The following is a 21,889-nucleotide window of genomic DNA, read 5'->3' as shown; positions in this document are numbered from 1 at the left end:
ATTTGAGAGGAAAGCTATTAGAGAGTTTATCTGTGCAGCGGCTTTGAACAAGTTCCCAGAGCTCTGACTGGGTAACCAGAGGGGACGGCTGGGTCTTGACTCTTCAGGCCTTTTCATCAGAAAGCTATTCCTTGGCTAGAGTCTTGCCCCTGCAGGAAACTTCCGCCTCCTGCACCTAACTGCACTTGCTCTCCTCTTTTTTAATCCCAGACCCATTTCGGATTGGAAGCAGGCCACTGATTTTTTGTTTCCAAACCACGGACTTGCTGTTCCAAGCAGGGACCTTGGGAAATACCGTGCCTTGTGTCCTATAGACCCGAGTCCCCTCCAGCCAACAGCGAACACAGCTCACGTTTTTAGAGCCCAGAGAGTCCCCAAAAGTGCTTGGCAGGGTTTGCTTTTGGTTTTTTACTTCAGAATGGGCCGTTTACTTGGCAAAAATGAGGGAAAGAGATTTGAGGGTTTGGCCTCCCCCCCCCCCCCCTCAGCTTTTCCAGCACGGGGCACCACACAGCTCTGGGAATACTTCATATGTCCTTCCTTGCAACACCCATTCCAAGTCCTGTTTACTCCTCAAAGCAGTACCCCCCCGCCCCCCGCCCATTCGCAGGACTGGTCCCTTAATCGCCCACAACAGCTCTGCTAATTCACAGAAGCAAGCATGCTATTGCCATCGTGGGTTATCACCTAAAGCATCTCTTTCCTGCCCTTCAGCAGACACCCCGGACAACCCCCACCAATATATCTCACCCTTGACCTGTAGAACCCCTGCTCTTCCAGTCATGGGCCTGTCCTGGAAGGCGGGCCAGAAGGCATTTCATTCGCTAGGAGCTAATTTCCTCATTAGGTCTAATTTAAATGCATATTTCAGAACCTCGCAACGAGCCAACCCTGCTCAGCCTTCAGCTTGATGCAAAAAAAGTTAAATAACCTTTGCCAGGAATGAGCCTCGGTGAGACATGACGGCCCTGTCGGTGGGGCTGAGCGATCCCCAGCTGTACGGTAATAGCCGTGTCAGATGCGCAGTGCCGGTGAACGGGGCCGGCGCTGCGGAGGCAAGCGGAACAGATCCCGCCTGAGGAATTAGCATCTTCGTTAGCTTGAGCTGCCCATTCTACTTGACTTCTAAAAGCAACGTAGCAATCGGGAAACTTGAAGGGCTGGCACCAGAGCGGGTGTAAATCAGTGCAGCTCAGCGGAAGTATGCGGAGTGGATAGGACGCCGGGCTGGAACTCAGCAGACCTGGGTGACTTCCCAAATTCTGCCACTGAGCTGTTGTATGACCTCAGGCCGGTCACTTATCTCCCTGTGCCTCTTTCCCCTTCTGCTCTTTGTCCATTTAGGCTTTACGCACCTCAGGGCAGGGACAGTCTCTCACTCTGGGTCTGTCTGCATTGGCATTGGAGGTGGGATTGCAGCCCATGTAGGCAGACCCTCGTTTGCTTTAATCGGCTCAGCTGCAGAACCGACAGCAGAGAAGCTGCAACAGTTTCAGCGCAGGCGATAAACGCTCACCCGGGACCCTGAGTAATTACGTCCCACCCATAACGCCGTGACTGCGCTGCTGCCGGGCCGTAAACGCGCGAGATTAAAGCTAGCTCAGGTATGCCACCACGTACTGCAGTTACGTCCCTTGATTACAGTGCAGCCCTAGTCTCTCTGTACGGACCGTAACTAGCACGGTGGGACCCTGGTCTCGGTTACAGCCGGCGGGTGCGACCAGAAATACCAACACGGTGCACAAGTGACAGCAGCGGACGGTCTAGCCCCCATTTCCACCCCCCTCTCCTGCCATGTGGCTCCCGCTCCCAGCTTCAAACATCCCTCTTCCGCAGCACAAGTGGCAGCTGGGGATTGTCCCAACTCGGGAGGAGCGTTGGGAGCTGCAGCTCCGGAGCGAGGTTCATTTGCAAAGCCAGGTAGCCATGGTGAGTGGGAACCACGGGGCTGCATGCTTGCCTGCCAGTTAAGCCTCATCTACCCTGAAACAAGACCACTCTTGCTGTAGCACGGATGCAGCAAGTGCTGGTACGAGCAACTGGATGGCTAGTGTGGACAGACCAGTGGTGTTCTTAAACCAGTGGGTTGCCTAGATCTGCTCTGGGCAGGTCTAGATGACATGGTGCTTACAACACCAGCAGCTGCCTGGGGCCCAGCGTACCTCCCACGGTTACTACCATGTCCCATGATACCTGCAGTAGCAGGAGGGCTGCAGGCCAAACCAGCTGCATTGGACAGAGAGGCAGGGGAGGCAGGATTGAAATAGCAAGGGGAACTTTAGACCCGGATCGAGGTGCACTAGCAAAGCCAGGGAAGGAGGGCTGGAAAAGCAGCTAGTGCTGCACGGTAGAACTGCTAAAGTAGGCGGAGATTTGAGGGATCCCAGGCCTGAAGAGAAGGGGGCACTTCAGGGGAGGACTGAGATGCACTGGGTCGAGTCATTGGACTACAAGGGCAGAGGCTGCTGCAGGTCAGGACCAAGGAGGCCCCGCAGAGCTGGGGAGGAGGCTGGCCAGGCCTAGAAGAGCAGGTACCAGCAGCAGCCGAGACGAGAATGGCAGGGAACATTTCCAGTCAGGCTGGAGGTGCAGCCGCAGAGCTGGGATGGGAGGCTGGGCACGCTGCCTGTCACCTGCCTGCAGCCAGCACTAAGCAAGCTATAAACTCTCGGTGTCTCTCTCTCACACATGTATACGCGTGAGGACAGCATACTGAATAAATAAATAATCATCATAAACACCATCCCTGCGCTGGTTTCCCCAGGCGGCAGCAGCTGCTGCTCTGAATTTGCAGCTCCAGCAGGTCGGAGCTGCTCCTGGCCGCCAGCCGGCTGGGGTTTGGGAGCGAGACTTTGCAAACAACTTTTCTAGGGTATGATGGGGATGGGGAGAGAAAGACAGACATGACCCAAGACACCTAGGGGGAGTTATGACGGTGAGGGGGTCTGAATGGGATCCCGCAAGGGGTGACCGTCACACGCACACAGATTAAGGAGTGCTTCCCAAATATGATCATTTCTGGGAATCCCTACATTAAATGTAATAGTGGCTTGGTCGGCTGGGAAGACCTGCATCAGGCTCCTGCTGTGTGTGTGTACGCGTGCACACATTCATTGGGGTTAGTTGTGTGCGTGGCAAATGTGTCTATCAGTGTAGCATAAATGCATCTAAGCATGTGTGGGGTTGTCAGGGTAAAGGGCGTACCCATTTGGGAGTGTGTGTAGGTGTGTCTAGCTGTCTGAAATGGCTTTGGCTGTGTGTTTGAGAGAGAGAGCCGCGTGTTTTTGTTGCTGTATATGTCCGACAATGAGACAGAACTCTGTGTGTGTGTGTGTGTGTGTGTGTATCAGCCTGGGTCAGACAGCGAACACATGCATCTGGGTGTCTCTGTCTGTGTCAATGCAACAAGAGTGTCTTACCGTGCTGAAGACCCACCTGCCACGCATGGGCACTCGAGCTCAGTGACTTCATGGTGTTGCCAAATCGGGTCAGTCTTCCCGTGCACTAGCCCCGCTTGCAGAGCTTGAACAGAGAGCAGCAAGTGGGAGGGACACATCTTGGTTATAATTTTAAAACCATTGTATTTAATGCTGCTCTGAGAAACCAGCAGAAAGACGTTGCCCGTTTGCTTGCGTTTAACTCTGCACTAGTTGGGGCCAACATCTTGGCAAGTAGAACAATACTTGCATCATGAGCCACTGATCTTGAAGCCCAGGAGGCACAGATGGCAAAATACTGTGGGGCAAACACTACCCTCACTGTGACTGTGACCCAGGGGGCTGGGTTCGAGATCCCCACGCAAGCCTGTACCAATACACCTGGGAGAGGGAGGTTGAAACCAGAATTTCTTTCCTAAAACAAGCACTTTCAAACGCACCTACTGCCACCTCTCCTGACATCAGCCAGATGAATCTCAACCTCTGTTCTGTTCATCTCTACGCTTTGGGGATCTCCTAAGTATCCCTATCCAAACTGCCCCAGGAGGCTGCTCTTCCTGGCATCTCTCTGCGTTAGAGATCTGCCTGCCATAAACCGCATGGGAAGGGGAAGCCACCGGACCTTTGGCATCTCTATAGCTGCTGCCAGTACTGATCTGCGTTGGCTGTAACTCCTTGTTTCACAGACCGGCAGGTAAATAAATCCCTCCCGCAGAGGAAGCTGCCAGGATTGGGGCACCTTGCTCGGAGAGGGAACGTTGCAGTCTCTTTGTGCAGCATCACATCGGCTTGCCATTAAGATTTGAACGCCGTGCAGAATTGCTTTGGTGATATTTAAAGGTTTCTGTCAATCTGGGCCCCACATTTCTTAGCTATTTGCTGCCGAGAGATGAGCTCGCTGGGTCAGCAGTAACTAGCCTCCCAGCTGGCCACCCAAAACTGAACTGCTCGGCTGGTTACCAGAGCTCCTAGAGCTGTTCCTTGCGTGCAGAGCTGGGTGGGAAATGCCTTTGCCATCTTGCAAGATCTTGACATTTTTTTTCCTGTCCCAAATTGGGACAAATTGTTGAAATCACAAAAATGTTCACGAACTGATCTGAAAAAAAGCAAAAAACCCCAAAACCCTCAGGTCATTTGAAACGTTTTGTTTTGATAATTTTGGAAGGTTTCCTTTTAATTTTGACCTTTTAAAAACAAATAAATAAATAAACCTCTCTTTAGACTAAATCAGAGAGATAAGGTGGGGGAGGTCATATCTTTTATTGGACCAATTTCTGTTTGAGAGAAAGACAAGCTTTCCATCTTACACACAACTCTTCTTCAACATTTAGAAACAAGAAATCCTTTTGCTCCAGAAAAGGAAGCTTGCCATTTTGATCATGTCAAAATGGGATGATGCCATAATTTTGAAACTCTCCCCCCTTCCCCCAGAAAATGTTTCTCCATCATAAATTTACTCAAAACCAACCCTGTCCCGTGAATAGTTTTGATTGACAAAATCGGCATTTTTCAATGGAAAAAAAGAAATCTTTCATCGGCAAATTCCCAACCAGTTTTAATTGTAACAGTTATGAAATAGCCCCTTTTTGAGCCATTCCTGGGGCCCGATCCTCTCCCGCCTTGCATCTCATGTGATCATTTACACCAGCATTAAATGGGTGTCAGATGCTACCATTCAGCTTTGGTGATGCTTTTATACCCACTGCACACTCCCTTTGCACAGAAGTAGATGGCCGGGTAGACGCTTCAGCTAGTAGTAATCTCAAATGCATATGTTACTTGTAAGCATTTGCTGAATAGCTTGGGCAAACAGGAGAGAGAGCTGTCATAAATATAAAGGGAAGGGTAAACACCTTTAAATCCCTTCTGGCCAGAGGAAAAACTCTTTCACCTGTAAAGGGTTAAGAAGCTAGGATAACCTAGCTGGCACCTGACCAAAATGACCAATGAGGAGACAAGATACTTTCAAAGCTGGAGGGGGGGAGAAACAAAGGCTCTCTCTGTCTGTGTGATGCTTTTGCCGGGGACAGAACAGGAATGCAGATCAGAACTCCTGTAAAGGGCTAATAAGCAACCTAGTTAGATATGCGTTAGATTCTGTTTTGTTTAAATGGCTGATAAAATAAGCTGTGCTGAAGGGAATGTATATTTCTGGTTTTGTGTCTTTTTGTAACTTAAGGTTTTGCCTAGAGGGATTCTCTGTTTTGAATCGGATTACCCTGTAAGGTATTTACCATCCTGATTTTACAGAAGTGATTCTTTTACTTTTTCTTCAATTAAAATTCTTCTTTTAAGAACCTGATTGCTTTTTCCTTGTTCTTAAGATCCAAGGGTTTGGGTCTGTGTTCACCGATGCAAATTGGTGAGGATTTTTATCAAGCCTTCCCCAGGAAAGGGGGTGTAGGGCTTGGGGAGGATTTGGGGGGGAAAAGACGTTTCCAAGCGGGCTCTTTCCCTGTTATATATTTGTTAGATGCTTGGTGGTGGCAGCAATAAAGTCCAAGGGCAAAAGGTAAAATAGTTTGTACCTTGGGGAAGTTTTAACCTAAGATGGTAAAAATAAGCTTAGGGGGGTTTTCATGCAGGTCCCCACATCTGTACCCTAGAGTTCAGAGTGGGGAAGGAACCTTGACAGGAGCGTTTGTAAACTGTTCACTTGCACTATTTGTTATTGGCAACAGGACTGTCATATGGTATCACTTCTGGACCCTGATAAACTGAACGCGGAATAGCAGATTCCCCAATTCAGCTACGCAGACAAATCACCATCCATGTTAAACTGTAGGAACTTTCAGGATTCACGGGCACACAGCAAACACTCCTGAATAGCAAGCAGTGGGCCAGACTGCAAACTCCTGGCGCAGTGGCAAGCAGCGACTCACGTGAGTAACCCAGCTGATTTCAATGAAACGACTTGTGCAAGCAGCGGAAGAATTCTAATGGCTAACTTTTATGCATAGTCCATGTCTCACACACCATCATTTCTCAAGAGGACATCTATTCCTCCTTACCCACTAGAGAAAACTAGTCAGCAGCTTGTGAATTTGGAAATACCAGCAACCAGATTGAAGTCTCACAAATCACATGCCGAGCACATAAATGTACCTAGTTCCAACTTCCAAGCATGTTCGCCTAGCCATGCTTCGAGGTGCTGAACTGCAGTATCACCTGAAAGATGTTCTAATCGCGGTGTATAATTTCAAAGCAGGGTAAGGACCATGTTATGCCTTGGGATATATGGGAACAGCTCCCACTGAAGTGAAAGGGAGCAGTGCAGATCTGAAGCCGGAATGGGGTCCTAAATCATGAAAATAAAATATTGAAAGTGGGTTTAAAAATGTAATACATGAGATGAATTAACTATCAAACGAATAGCAGGCCTCCTGATGTGCTGATAGGTGTGGGGGACTCAAGGAATGGAGTTCCTTGGTAGGGAGACCGAACAACCTCATCTGGAGAAGAATCAACTTTACATCACATAAACACATGGAAATTCAGACTCTCTCAATGAGGGGAACAGCCATCAAGGCCTCGTTTTGAGTAGAAATGGCTGCAAATCCCACCCAAAGTGTTTTGCACAGCCCTGCATTGGACTGAATAGGAAGTCGCTCCATAACACCCACAACTGTCATAATGCAAGATCAGTTCTTTCTCTCTCTCTGAAATATTTCTGATAAATTTAAAAAATGATTCAATCCTCCCTTGCTCCAAACTTTTCATACTGCATGGAGGATGCACGTCCCGCTCTCTCATAGCTCATGCTGCTTAGAGCCACGGATACATCACAAAGGACACCATTCATCAAAGTGCCGCTGGGAGACAAAGTAAGAGACAGACAGGAGGCAGGACATGTCCTGGAGTCATGCCATGCTGTTTGGCCTTTTACACAAGCAAACAACAGCAGTGATCTGCATTCAGGACATTCACTAGTTGACACCATCCCTTTCAGCGCAGCATCACAGGGGACTGAGCCATGGACTGATGGAGAGGCACAACAGAGACAATCAAAGATAATTAGGTGCCAGGGTTCCTGCTTCCAGTCCTTGTAAGGAAGGCACTAGATGCCCTCAAGAACCGTGAGCAGGCAGTTCTCAATGACATTGCCAACCTCGTAACTAGCTTGTCACCACCTCCTGTTCCCCCACTTCGCTCTCCATCATGGGCGGACTTGATTTTAGTTGCTCATTAAAACGTCTGCACAGGAGACATCTTTCATCCCCTGACACCATCCGGGAAAAAGGAAGGAACTATCAGCAGAAATTAGCAGTGAGAGGGTTAGAGGGAAGGTGGGAGTGCAATGCATTTTTTAAAATTCTCAGCTTCTTACTCAGCAGTTCTTGAGACCAGGAGGAGACAGAAGGCACATAAATAATAAAGCTGGATTTGTGATGAGCTGGAAGGTTGGGCTGTTGCCATTCAAGAGGTCTCTGAGGCTACACCTCGGCTTTGTTCCTCTTAAGCCCACCACCCCAGATTCCTCTACAACCTGCCTTCGAGACACAGAGGAGTCATGGATGGCGATCTCAGCAACCTGTTGATTGATTAGTGTGTGTTTCAGGGCTAGGGATGAGGGAAATAAGGGTCAACCCAGATCTGCCACCTTCTACTCTCCCCAAGGTTGGAAGGTGCTTTGCTAAGTGTGTCACCAGAGCCGCTGCAATCAGTGCAAACGTCCCACATAATATGAGCCGGACAAGAACCCTGGTTCCCCCTGGTTCCAAAAGACTCCCCAGAGTTTTGCAGAAATCCTCCGTCTGGCCTCCTCAATAGAGCGGTGTGATTTCAGCTTGCAGGGGCAAGTTTCGGTCACTCTTGTTCAGACCCCAATGATTTTGATGGTTGGAAGAAGAATGGAAGTCTGTCCAAATCACTGAGGCTTGTCTGGTCTGCGATTACGACCTTATAGCACTTCTGAGTTCAACCCCCACCTGGACCACATAGGGATGGAACAGAGGACAGAAGTATCATTAGACACCAGGCAGGTGTTCATTCCAAACTCAGCCCAGGTCTACTCACAAGGTGCATGAGCCTCAGCAAAGCTCTGTCACCCAGACTGAGGGGTCTGTTATGAACATTTTCTAATCTACACAATCTCAGACAGGGTCAGCTGCTGTGTTCGCATCTTCAGAGCGCTGGGGACTCCCTGGGCCTGAGTGGAGAAACAGGGCATTCTTGGACACCACAGACAGGGGGGAGCCACAAAACATGTGACATTTGATTGGCGCAATGGGCCAGGACCCCAAAAAACCCATGCTGGGTATGAGCTTCACCTGCTCCTGAAGGAACATCAGCCAAGGTAAGGACTACGTGGGGGTGTTGGAGAGAGGGTGTGCTGTGTTGTCAAAGACCTTATGGCAGTAGTGGGGAGAACTGAGGAAAGTGATTTGTGGGCTCAGTTGGCATTTGGGAATGGGAGAGGAGGAGTTCTGGGGGACTGTGGGGAAGACATTGGGGGTTCCCAGCAGTGTGGGTATGAGGAAGGATCCGAGTCTCATACCAGGAGTGCTGGGAGGAGGGGCACCTTCATCGCTAGATAAAGGACCCAATTCTGTCCTCAGTTACCCAAGGGCTGCTCCATTGACTTCGCTTCCTTACACCTTCAGTCTGCTGGAGAATTTGCTCCAGCGCGCTTTAATCATAGCATGGCTTGTGGTGCCCTTGGAATTCAGCTCACTCATGTCAGGGCCTTGCTTTGGGGCTGTGGTCCAGGAGACTGACAACAGAAGTGTATAATCCTCTCACAAGTTCACGAAAGCTCCCGTCCCTCCTTCATTCAAACAACTGGCCACGGTTTTTACAGTTCATTTTCTGGAACCAAATCAGAACAGACAAACAAGAACGAGAGAAAAAGGCAACAAAAGCACAGAAGGGAAGCAGAAAGAATGAGCTCCTGCCGGGTGGTAGTCAGGCCCCTTCCATTTGCCAGTCTCTCTTCCACCACTGCCTCTCAGGCACTGGATTGAGGTTTGCAGCCATTTCACGCCTGCACTGACAGAGAGGACGTCTAGCTTTATGGCTACTGCACGGAAGTGGGACTCAGAAGATCTGGGTTCAGGCCATGGATCTGCCCCAAGCTCCCGATGAGACTTCTGAGAAGTCACTTCATCCCTTTGAGATGACTCACAGGTTTAAATTGCTTGGAGGGATGAAAGCCAGAGCTCTTAGCTTGAGCATCCTACCTCCCATGGGTTAATCTCGTCATTCCTCTCTCCAATTGCAAGATTTTAGTTCCAAACTCACCCAATCCCATTGGCATGAAGATCTGACAGTAAAAAGCAGGGGAGACGTCTGATGGCTAAGAAAGGGCTCATGAATATTGTAATGAGGGCAAGTATCTCTCATACCCATTCATGTGGAGTCTTAGTCCCCAAGTCTTTGGCCTAGTTTATTTCCTCTCCTCTGGGATGTCTCTTGATTTCTAAGTGCCCCATTTCTGTGTATGCATTTACAGGGGTACCAGACCTCCCCTTTTCTCCTGTTTCCTGGGTTTCTCTCTCTCCCACTTGCCCTTACAGACACACTCTGTCTCTTGCCCTCACCTCCTTTCTTCTCTGTCCCCCATTCGCTTCCTACCAGTCCTCATTACTAGGTTTAGTGTTTTCCCCCATCTCTTTTTATTTGTCCGTGTAAGTTAAGGCAAGCCTGTTGGCTGCTTGAGTGGAACACACTGTTTTATACGCACCATAAAAGGAAAGAGCTCTGTAAACAATATTATTTTTAATACAATCCTACTCTTTGGCAGGCCAGCTGTTTTTGTGTTGTCTTAATTTAATCAGACAATCAGTTCTCTCAAGCAGTAACAGAGAATGAAAAGCATTGGCAAGAAACTGAGAAACTGGTGGGGAAAAAAAATGGCGCCCATCAGATGCTTCCCAATGTGTCAATGGGAGAACATGGCTTAAGGTCTATGGGGCGACAAGTCCCGCAGACAGTTCTTTAATGACGAGCTTTGTCACAACATAAACAAACAATGTGTCATCTCTGCTATGTGTCATCTCTTCTGCTAGGATACTAGAGAATGAGGGAGAAGTGACCCTGGATTACATCGTGTCTGTGACTGTGGCCAATATAGTCCTCTTGCCTACAGCACGTGACCAATAGAGAGGGACGAATGCCAGGAGCTCAGATCTGAATGTCCCACAGATGTTTGGGGGCTTGAGCTTGATTCCTTGGAGACGAACAAATGTGAAGACCGTCTGTTCTCGTTGCTTGCCCTTCCCCCTCTTTGCTCCATTAACAAAGCCTGTCTCACAGCTCATTTCACCCTGCCTTACCTATATGCCAGGAGTATTCACTGGTATGCCACCCTCTATTTAAACCTCACCCCCCAACTCATTTCTCCCATGGGACCCCCCAAAATGTCAACCTGCACATACTGCAGGCATCCACACTTTGCTTAGACAAAAATTGAAGGCTAAAACAGTTCATCACAATGCTGAACCACCAAGACAAGTTGAACAATGGTCTCATCTAGAATAATCTCTGGTCTCCCATCACATTGGTGTGTCTGGCCTTCATCTGTATGGTGATATTGCAAGCTGGTTATGACAGGAACTCGGTCTCCCTTTGTGACTAATTCACTGCCAGCCCTTAAACAACCTTACTCCATAATATTAACCTACCTTACAACTACCAGGCCAAATTCCAAACCACAAGGGGGCTGTTGTGCAGTTCCAGTTTGCACGTGGCCAAAGACCCTTAACAACTAATACACAAATAGCAATAATTCAGTAGCACTCAGCATCCCATTCAGGAATCTGGGCCCCCTTAGGCTGGGCATTGTAATAAGGAACAAAGTCTCTGTCCAAAAGAGCTTACAGTTGTAGCATACAAGGAGACACAACAGGTGGGTAGAACTAACCATCAAAGGAGTTGGGAGAGGGGAGGAGAAAGACAGTAAGAGCGAAGCGATAATGCTTCATGTAATAGGCAGCGGCAGGTTCTGAAGGGGCTCAGCTCTCGGCAGCAGAGATCTCATGGAATCTCACGGGAGCAGCCGATTATGAAACATTCCCGTCACTCGAGATGGTGGAAATGGCGGAAAAATCAGCTGCTCTCAAGAGATTCCCGTCATCTTGAACTGAACTCTCCTGAGAGATTTCAGTGCTGTCAGAGCTGACCCTGGCCTGGGTTCCATCTCACACCCCAGCCTGACCACCACGTCCTTGTCCTTTTTCTCCTTTCTATTATGTATATTGCAACAGTGCCAGGGAAAACCATGGCCCAATTGAGCTAGGCACTGGAAACTTTGTCCACTTTCCTCCAAGACCCGGGGGCAGGAGGTGAGCGGCTTCCAGCACAGTGTTCTTCAATGAAAAAAATGATTTAGGAATTGCTAATTACAGGCACAGCATGACCAAATTGTTCTCTAGTCACGTTTGCTCAAAGTTGGAAAATATTTTTGGAAAATGACATAGTACAGTTTCATATATCTTTAAAAAGACGCGTGTTACAGAGCAGCCATAAATACCACCCATAAAGCAAATATGGTGCTCTGCACTGTAAAGGAATTAATTAGTATTTAAATGACTGGAAATCGCTTGAAGTTCTTTTGCTGCCATTAATCACTTTAAATTACTAATGTAATTATAAGTCATCTTTTCTCTTTGGGTGGTTGCTGCGGGGACTTGAACCAAGGACCCTCGGTTCCAAAAGGGAAAGCTATACAACTTCAGCCAGCTGGCCTGCGGTGTGCTTGAAGGCACTACAGCAATTATAGCATCTATGAAGTGCTTAGATTTGAAGAGCAGGGGAAGAAAGATAAACAGAGTCCCCCTTTTACTGACCCCAGTGTAATTCTATGACTCAGCAGAGTTGCTCCTGATCTACAAAAGTGTAAGTGAGAACAGAATTAGGTAGGTAGGTAGGCAAACATTGCATCCGCCAGTTATTAGAGGATGAAGTTGACTATTATCTCTTGCCACAAGGCAGTAAAAGCCTAAATGCTGTCCTTTTCCCGGAAACAAAAGCTTTTCAGCGGGGACACCTGTCACTTCGATTTAGCGTAGCCAGCAGAATGGCACCTCTCGTAGCAAGTGCTGGAAGCAGAGGGAGTACCTGTCCTCTCTCAGCACTAGCCAACCCCTTCCTTTTTCCAGGTAGCTGGCACCTGTGCTGGCTCTGTGTGTTTTATTTCTTTAGGGTGCCCAATAGCACCTTGTGACTATGGAGCAGCACTACCTGGTGGAACAAAAAGGAAGCGGAGCTGAAAATTGCCCTGTCTCACAGGGTCAGAAAGATGCTAAAGCGCAGTTCTTTTTCAAGAGGCATCTGCAGCCTGGCCCCCGAGGTCAGTGAGTTTGTGATTGCCCAGATCTGGCCTTTCCAACCACATGTAAATCAATAAAATAAATCTAAGCATAAGAAGTATCCTGTCAGAACAGCTGAAGGCCCCGTCCAAGGTCATACTTCTTGACACTAGTGCATGGCCTTGCGTATTCTGTACCCCCTGGGTACCCTGACCCCCGGTGCAACTAATCAGATCACTGGTCCATTTAGCCTTGCACTTAATGTTTAAGGGGAAGATGAAAATATACAAGGCAGCTGGAAAATGGAAAAAAAATCCGATCTGGTTCCTGGGGTGACAATGCACATGGGATTTGATTGGACTCTCCTTATATTTCTGCGAATAGTTGTTGCGGATCATGAAAACATCCAGATCTTTCTTTTTAGATCCAGCCATATCCTTTGGGTCAAAATATCCCAGAACAGCCTGCCTGCTTCCTTCTAATGAACACGCTGCCTTCTTCCTAGTACTTGGCTGAGCCTGCCCTGCCTTGCGTGGTCAGAAAGACAGTAAGACTCAATTTGCAGAGTGGCAGCCGTGTTAGTCTGTATCCGCAAAAACGACGAGGAGGACTTGTGGCACATTAGAGACTAACAAATTTATTGGAGCATAAGCTCTCATGGGCTAAAACCCACTTCATCGGATGCACGCAGTGGAAAATACAGTAGGAAGATATATATATATACACACACACAGAGAACATGAAACAATGGGTATTGCCATACACACTACAATGAGAGGTTTCAGAGGAACAGCCGTGTTAGTCTGTATTCGCAAAAAGAAAAGGAGTACTTGTGGCACCTTAGAGACTAACCAATTTATTTGAGCATGAGCTTTCGTGAGCTACAGCTCACAGATGAAGTGAGCTGTAGCTCACGAAAGCTCATGCTCAAATAAATTGGTTAGTCTCTAAGGTGCCACAAGTACTCCTTTTCTTCTTACTACAATGAGAGTGATCAATTAAGGTGAGCTATTATCAGCGGGAGAAAAAAAAAAAAAACCTTTTGTCATGAAGACTCAAGTTATTTTTCAGGAAGCTTCTGGAGCCTGGGCCAGAGGTCAGTGAGCTCATGACTACCCAGGCCAGGCCCATTCCAATCAAAATAAATCTCGGTGTAGGAGGAAGCACAGCACAAAGGTGGCTGGGTAACTCAGAGGCAGAGCTGCAAGGGATGAGCCTCAGGAGAAGAGATTGGCTCAGGCTGCAATCTCTACTCAAATGATTCAAGAAGTGCCATTTGGAGGAGCTTCCACAGCCTGAGCCTTCTCTGAAGAACCCGCAGCTCCTGGGCCTGGGAAACAGGGCTGTAGATCAGAACGGGACAGGCTCGCTCATGTGATGCTTGTCCTTTTCTGCCATTCTTTGGCAAAGAGATGCTTGCAGAATTGGGGCACTTCCTCCTCTGATCCCAGCCAGAAATGCAGGGACAGCAGCAACTTGTATTATTACCAACTAAATTGATTCAGGCCCCAGGAAATATTCAGTTCAGGTTGTGGCCCTTGGGTGAAAGTTTAGCTTGACTCTGATCCACTGTTGACCCATTTTGTTCAGCCTAGCATCCCTGCTGTCTCCCAGATTCCTCCTCTTGCCTTTGGAAAAGCTGTTGATTATATGAAAACCCACAGGACAACTTTTTCTCTTGCAATCACCAAGACCTGTGGGTACTTGAAAGAAAGTTCAGGCCATGGGTTTGGAAGCTCCTCCAACCCGAACTTCTTAATTCTCAGTACGGATGGGTCTGAACCAAGAAGTGGACCAGAACAGATCTGGGGACCCAACAGCGAGGTTCTAAATGCAGCTGCAAACTTCACAGCTGGTCCTTGCCCGTCCAACAGGCAGTACCAAAACCCTGTCATCCCGTGCTTTGCAGATGTTCAGATCTAGACCCTGACCAAGATCCAAACTTCCCAGCAGGCTCATCTCTCAGCCAAATGTCAATCCAGCATCCCAGAAGCAGTTTGGATCCAGGTGTGAACTCTGCACCCTGAGCCAATCCCATCTCCTGAGATTCATCCATTGCTATTTAGCAGCTCTGCCCCGAGTTACCCGGCCACCTTCCTCCCCAAAAATCACACTGTGCTTCCTCCTAATTAACAGGCTTCATTTTGCCTTCTTCCCAGGATTCGGCTGAGCGTGCTCTCCCTCTGCTCATTCTGTTCTCTGAACTAATTGCCATGCGCCCGCACCCTGGGAGTCTGCTGCTGTTGGAGGAGATTAGTATTTGGGGGGGAGGGGGGGGTCGAAGATTAAAAAAAAAAGATTGTGTTTTTTAAAGCAGATGAAAGGAAAGCCCAATGAGATGTGCAAACACTCTCAAACACGCTCTTTCAAGTGTCCCTCAGCAGTACTTAAAGGCGTTTCCAAAGCAAGACTTTATGAATGTTCAATGAACCCAGCGCCTTGTTCCTTGGCCACAAGAAAGGGAAAAAAAACTTATCTTTTATATACAATATTTCCTTTCTGCCTGACACTGCACATCATGCATCTCTACGATCTGCCTTGCTTCAGAAGCAAACACCGACCTTCACAAAGTCACAGGGAGAGCCTTGGCTCTCCAGGCCCGGGGAACATCCTGTGGGGATGGAGGAGGCGGAGACAAGCCGAAATGGGTCAGGAGCCCGCTCGGATCCAAATGGCTTGGATCAAAATACCCACCCTGCTTCCCGCCAGTGCCAGAAGTTTCGCATTCCCGTGGCCTAGCGGAAAGAACACAGGTTTGTGAGCCAGGAATTGACCTTTATCCATTTGTATGGCCTCCATCATTGAATTATTTGTCTTACGGTTGCACTGAGAGGCCCCAACTGAGATCAAGACCCTATAGGGCTCAGTGCTGTATGTACCATAGTGACAGAGAGTCCCTGCCTGAAGAGCTTACAATCCAAATAGACAAGACAAAGGGTAGGAGGGGAAAGAGAGGAAGTGGCTTACTCAAGGTCACCAAGCAGATCGGCAGCAGAGCTGGGACATAACTTAGCTCTCCTTGCTCACAATCCAGTATTCGGTCCACTAGACCAAACACAATATTGATGAATTTATCCTCACAGCACTCCTCTGAGGGAAGGAAGGGTCATAATACCCATTTTACAGATGCAAAACCGAGGCTCATGGTAATTAAGTGCTCTGTCTGAGGTCACACAGGAAGTTTTCTGCTGAGCTAGAAACCCAACCAGATCTCATGAAACCTAGTCCAGTATCTTAATTGCAAGATCATCTATCCTCTCAGGTCCTGGGTTCCAGTCCCGCCCTTTCCCCAGACTCCCTGGGAGATGTCTAACAGTCCACTCATCTCTATACCTCACTGTCAGATGGGGAGAACATACACGTTACTTCACAGGGGTGCTGTGTGTGTAATGTGGTACACGTCATAGGTGAAAACACCAACTTGATAGAGGTGTTGTGAGGTTTAATTAGCTGCTATCTGCACTGTTCAAGCTTGTTAAGTGATATATAATTGCTAAATATTAATTATTATTATTATCTCTACAGCTACAGCAGTTTGTTACAATAATGATTGCGATTGACATTTCTCTGGCATCTTTCGTGCACCCGGATTGCAAAGCACTTCATAATAAAAACAATACTTAGCCTTTATTCTCTGTGTATTTCCAAGCTGTCTACAAGGTTGGGTAAACAGCATCATTACTACCTCTGCATTACAGGTGGGGAAACTGGGGCACAAAGCCGCAAAGTGACTGGCCCAAGGTCACACAGCAAGTCAGCAGCATATTAGGAAGTAGGTCTCTTGAGTCCCTTCTGACTCTGTTCAGCCCTACTCACTGAGGTGTAGATACTTGGATTGCTTCTCACTTATACTCTGGCTGGGATGATTTAGCTGGGAATTGGTCCTGCTTTGAGCAGGGGGTTGGACTAGATGACCTCCTGAGGTCCCTTCCAACCCTGATATAATTCTATGCCAGCCTGCTCAGGTTTTTATATTGCCCCCATCACTGCAGTATCTGTCCAGATCTGCTGGGCCTTCCATCACCACTGAAACACAGACACCTCTGGTGTGGACTGTGGCAGCTGTTTAGTCTTGAAGAAGACTTTTGCCTCCAGTTAGGACAGAGAATGGTTTATTTGCTGGTTTTTAATGAAGGCATGATGTTAAGATTCATCTACAGCAGGAGGTTAATGCCCCACCATAAAAAGAGCCACGAGATCTTCACCAGCCATATGAACTGATGCAGTTTGGTACCTACAGTCAAATGTGTTCTCAGAGCAAATACTGAGCACCCACTCATCAGCAAGCGGACTCTTCCCACACATGGTCCTTTAAGCAAGAAGAATCTGCAGGCCGATTAATATCACAGAAGGGAGAGAAACTTGGTTCTGTCTCCTTCTGCTGGCAGGAAGTCGTATGTGCAAGAACAGCCAAATGTGACAGCTTGAAAAATCTATTCCAGAGGCAACAGAGCAGAGGGGCCAGCGAGTGATTAATTGGAGGCTACCGGTTTGGGCTAGCCCTCTAAATCCTCATTAAGTCAAGTGTTGAGGCATTGAACATTAATCCAAAACAGATCCCCTTTGGCCCAAACAAATAAATAACTGTTGTATAATTCAGGAAGAACGGGGCGGGGCACTCTCAGAGTAACCAGTGAATAAAACATCGCCCACAAATCTGTTCAGCTAATTTTAAATCCTGACAATTTAGCTGCACTTCAATGAGATAAGAGCCATTTATTAAAAGCCACAGTTCATTAAACCACACGCTGCCGGCGTATTTACTTGGCGAAATGGGAGCCGGGCATGGAGCTCATAAAGAGCTAGAACTGCCCCAAAGTAAACAGGAGCAGATCAGTTTTACCTGAGTAGAAAATCAAATCAATCAATCTAATGTGAGCCTTTGCTCCCACCCTGACCGGGTGCAAATGCACCAGGCCAGATCTCAATTGACGCCAATCGACCCCTGCTGAAGGTGTGACCCGATGATTGTGCAGCCATCTTCCATTGCACTCACTTACACACTAATAACTAGGGCTGTGGGATATTTTGCGGATGGTTACCAGGGTTACACAGTGCCTAGCCCTGTAATCTCACCCTAGCCCGGATACATTATTCAATAGGTAGAGCAGGGCACCGCAGCAATAGGTGCCTGCTAAATTTTGCTGGTCAGCTCACTGGGCAGAGATAATACTATCCTCAGCAGTATCCAGGAGTGATCAGAGAAGGGCCTAAATCTCAACCTAACCTTGCCCTTATAGTAGGCCAAACCCAAGCCCTGGATCTCAACCCCTCTCTGAACCAGAATCCAGATCTAAAAAATTGCCTCTTGGGTCCATCTCTATTACCCACGATGAGGAAATGATTTCAGAATCGGATTTGCTTCTTCCTACTGCAGATGGAGAGAGAGGTTGAAAGTCTGCAAGCAAAGGAGAGAGAGACTTTCTGACATAATAACGGGTCTATTTAAGAACAGCCAACGCCTGCCAAAAGCTACCAGATTGTGCCACTAGCTTTCTCTCCTCCGAGCTGCTTCTTGACATCTCTGTCAGATCCCCTTCTGCTATGCCATTACACAAGCCTCTCTGGGGCTCATGGGACAACTGGCTTAGCTGTAGTGATGAGGAAGTGACAGCAGATGCCCTAGGACAGAGGCGTGTGGGGGGAGAGAGTTCTGTTTTTCAGTGCAATATGAGAAAATAAAGATCTCCCTCTCTCCGTTGGTTTACTGGTTTTTAAACCTTCAGAACGGATGTGGTTCATGCCCAAACCAAGAGGACATCTCCTATGGCACTAGGGAAGTGCTTGTGATCTCTTCACTCACCCCCAGCCCATCTCTGTCCCACTCCCCCATCAGAAAGATTCTGGTTGGCTTTGAATCAGGTCCTCATCCCATCATAATTGAGAGCACGCTGTGGGGCTGGATTATGCTTTCCTCCATTCTTCTGCTGCTGGCTCCGTGCTGGCCTGCGAACCCCATTACACAGGGGTTATTTACTGGGGGCAGACCCCACTGCTTTGATGGCCAAGTGCTACCCGAGGGGTAATGGGGAACCAGGCCCTTATCCCTGCTCTGAAGCCTTTGACCTCAGTGGTAACATGGGCAGACCCCTGCTGGCACATTGTCCGCACTGAGGACAGCAACAACTTCCTTAAGGAAGAGGCACAGAAACAGCCATGGACATGCATGAGAGCCCCCACAATGACTCTTCCCACGTAACCAACCACTCTGGCATCTAGGATGAGAGTGGAATTTGGTGTGTAGACAGGGCTGGATTAAGACCAAGAGGTTATAGGCCAAGGCCTATGCCTAGGGCCCTCGCGTTCCTGAAGTCACGTGATTGCATCAGAATCTCGGCTTTTTGTTGTTGTTGTTTTTAAGGGAAGTTTCTAGTCCCCATGGTTGGGAGGAAAAGCTTGAAAATGTGACTCCAGGAACCTCTGCCGGAGTCTGCAGACAGCCTAAAACAATAGGTGTGAACTCCCCCTTTCATCTTAATGGAGTGTTCACTCCATGACTCAATTCGGTGCAACCCTACCCATCCTACTCCAGCAGGGGGCTCTGAGTGGGGCAGGAGAAGAATGCAATGGACCCTGCTCACCCCGCCCCCCAAGCAGATACAGACCAGTCTTTACCTTCCTAACTATACAGACCCTCCTGACCTGCAAGAGAGGGGTTACAGGCATAGGAAGGGAATGGGCAACGCTTCACAGAGCAGCCAGCAGAAGGCGGTGAGGAGATGACATCACCTCCTTCTCCCTGCTTGTCCATAAAATTCCTTCCAGCAGGGGAAATCCAAGAAGAGACTTTATCGAGCACAATCGGGACCCCTGAGCCTTTCACCTGCACATGGGAGAGACAGTCCAGAGTCATTGCAATATTTGCCTTTCCAGTCAGAGCCGAAAGGTGCATTATAAAGGTGAATTAACATTTTAAAGGAATGTAAAAACCCAGAACCAGTCTAATGATGATTAATAGTAAGCTAGAAGGGAGGCTGTGACCTGTTGGTGTCATTAAATGGATTGGCAGGTTTCTGAGTATTAATTACAATTGGCGATCGGAGTGTTACTACTTAGCAGGATGATGATAAATACAAGTCACACACACAGGTGGGACAGGCAAAGAGAAAAGAAAGAAAAAAAGTGTGTGTTAGAGAGGGAGAGATGGACAAACTGGATAAATGATGGATTAGACCCTGCCAGTCATCCACATTTGTTAAATGTTTTATATCCCAAAAGCTATAAAAGCAATATTTCTTTCTGGCCTTATTGGAGCCATTTCTGTAAGGCAATCACATCTGTTTCCTCGGGGATTTGAGCTGAAATGTGCTTTGGCTTTTTTCCCCTCCTTTTATATTTACTCTTTAGCCTGCTACTGAAGAAGGGTCAAAGCATGCATACCAATAGGGAGCGGGAGAAACAGAGTCAGTGATGGACAGACAGGAACAAGAAGTGGCTACAAACTTCTCCCAATCCCCCAGCCCATTAGTAGAGAAAGAGCAAGCTGTAATAATCAGCAACTGATTAGGTTTCGCTACTGTTTCGCTGTTATGGTTGATGTTTTCCCAGATTTAATGTGCATTATTCTCCAGTTGCCTGGATATTATGAAAGCATGTGTCCTGGGGCAACGTGTCACATATTACCTCAGTTTTATGCTGATCCACTCATCCAACTCATGATTTGGAACATTCTGTAACGATGACATCTCCATGGTTATACGAGCTGCATTATTATCTCAAGAACTCAGAGTGAGATTTTCACAGGAGCACAAGACGCCCACTGAAAGTCCATGAGATTTGTGCGTCTGTGTCACATAGGTGCTTTTGGAAACCTCCCCCTAAGGACTAAAAGAATTAGTCAGTATGGCTATGCACCACTGCCCTCTACTAGATGCAATCAGAACTTCTCAACTGTGTGTCATAAGCCCTGCACTGCTATGGGAGATTCTCCTTCAGCTTAGTACTGGTTGAAAAATGGTCAACTTCTCCCTCCCCAAAAAATAGTTTGAAATTTTTCCTTAAAAAAAAATAAAAATAAAAAATCATCAACATTTCAATGGACTAAAACCAACTCTTTTTCAGTCCACTTCATGATGGGTTCTGATCTCCGTGACCCTGGTGTAACTCCACTCTTTTCAGTGTGGATACTCCAGATTTTACAGCCAACACTTGGGGCAGAAACTGGTCCATAAAATATATGCAACTGGAGCCTTCAATTTCCTTGTGTTATCCAGGGGATTCTCGACCTTAGAGGGTGAATTCCATTGAAGAATTCTGAGTGAAAAACTGCAACCGCACATCCTTCCCGCATGAGGAGGAGCTGCAATATTTCCAGTGTAGTTGCGCACACAAATACATTTATGTCACAAATAGCAACCGGCTTTGAGGATACACCGCTAAATAATTGAGGCAACTTTCCTGTGTCACAGATACGACTGCTCACCACAGCTGTTCAAAGCAACCAAGATGTGGTTCACTTACACCGTTCTTTGCCATCATGGGGAAATGAAAAAGAAGGATATTGATCTAAGTTATCGATGCTTACCTGACCTGAACCAAACTTTTGAACCTTTTCACCATTCAGAAGTTCAGTCTGATACATGCTATCTTAGCCTCTTTAGTAGGGTTCATCAGAGGATGAGTGAGCCCAAAGACAAGAATTGCAAATAAAATGTCTGTGGGAGAATCTAGGTTTTGCACCCGTTGGCACTGTAGCCCTGAACACACACACACACACACACACACACACACACACACCAATGCAGCCTCACTGGGTACATCCAGGGATCCATGTTGAGCAAGGACTCTCAATCAAAGTGGTCAGAAAGCTCGGATGGAACCATTCTCCATCAGAGAAGGCACTTCCAGTGAAATCGAACCACCACACGATTGTGTCAATTTCACAGAAGTTATTTTTCAATGTCAAAATGTCCCTTTCCCGCACAATGATTCGATTTTTCCTTTCAGAACGACTTCTCATTTAGAATGTTTAAAATTGCTTGTGACTGCTTCGAGGGGCATTTGCCTCAGCTCTCGGTCTCATCCCTCTGGCACTTTGTTTGCCCGTAATCAGAGGGATGTTTGCCATCGACTCCCAGAGGAGCAGGAGCACGTCTTAAGAAACAGCCAAATCCTAAGGTCCCTATGCTACCTTATTACTCAGCCAAAGAAAGTTTGGCCTGAATAAAGACACAGAACAAACTGAGTAAGGACCTCAGGCTCTTT

At 47.6% G+C, this 21,889-nt stretch overlaps 1 protein-coding gene across 7 annotated transcripts in view; it reads right to left on the bottom strand.

Moving 5' to 3' along the window:
* The window catches only part of NTM (neurotrimin), a 676,763-nt gene that overhangs the window by 638,036 nt on the left and 16,838 nt on the right, over positions 1-21,889 (bottom strand). The window lies entirely within an intron of this gene.

The sequence above is a fragment of the Caretta caretta genome, chromosome 22 (assembly GCF_965140235.1).
Source record: "Caretta caretta isolate rCarCar2 chromosome 22, rCarCar1.hap1, whole genome shotgun sequence".
Lineage (NCBI taxonomy): Eukaryota > Metazoa > Chordata > Testudines > Cheloniidae > Caretta > Caretta caretta.
This window is presented reverse-complemented; position numbering and strand designations above follow the sequence as displayed.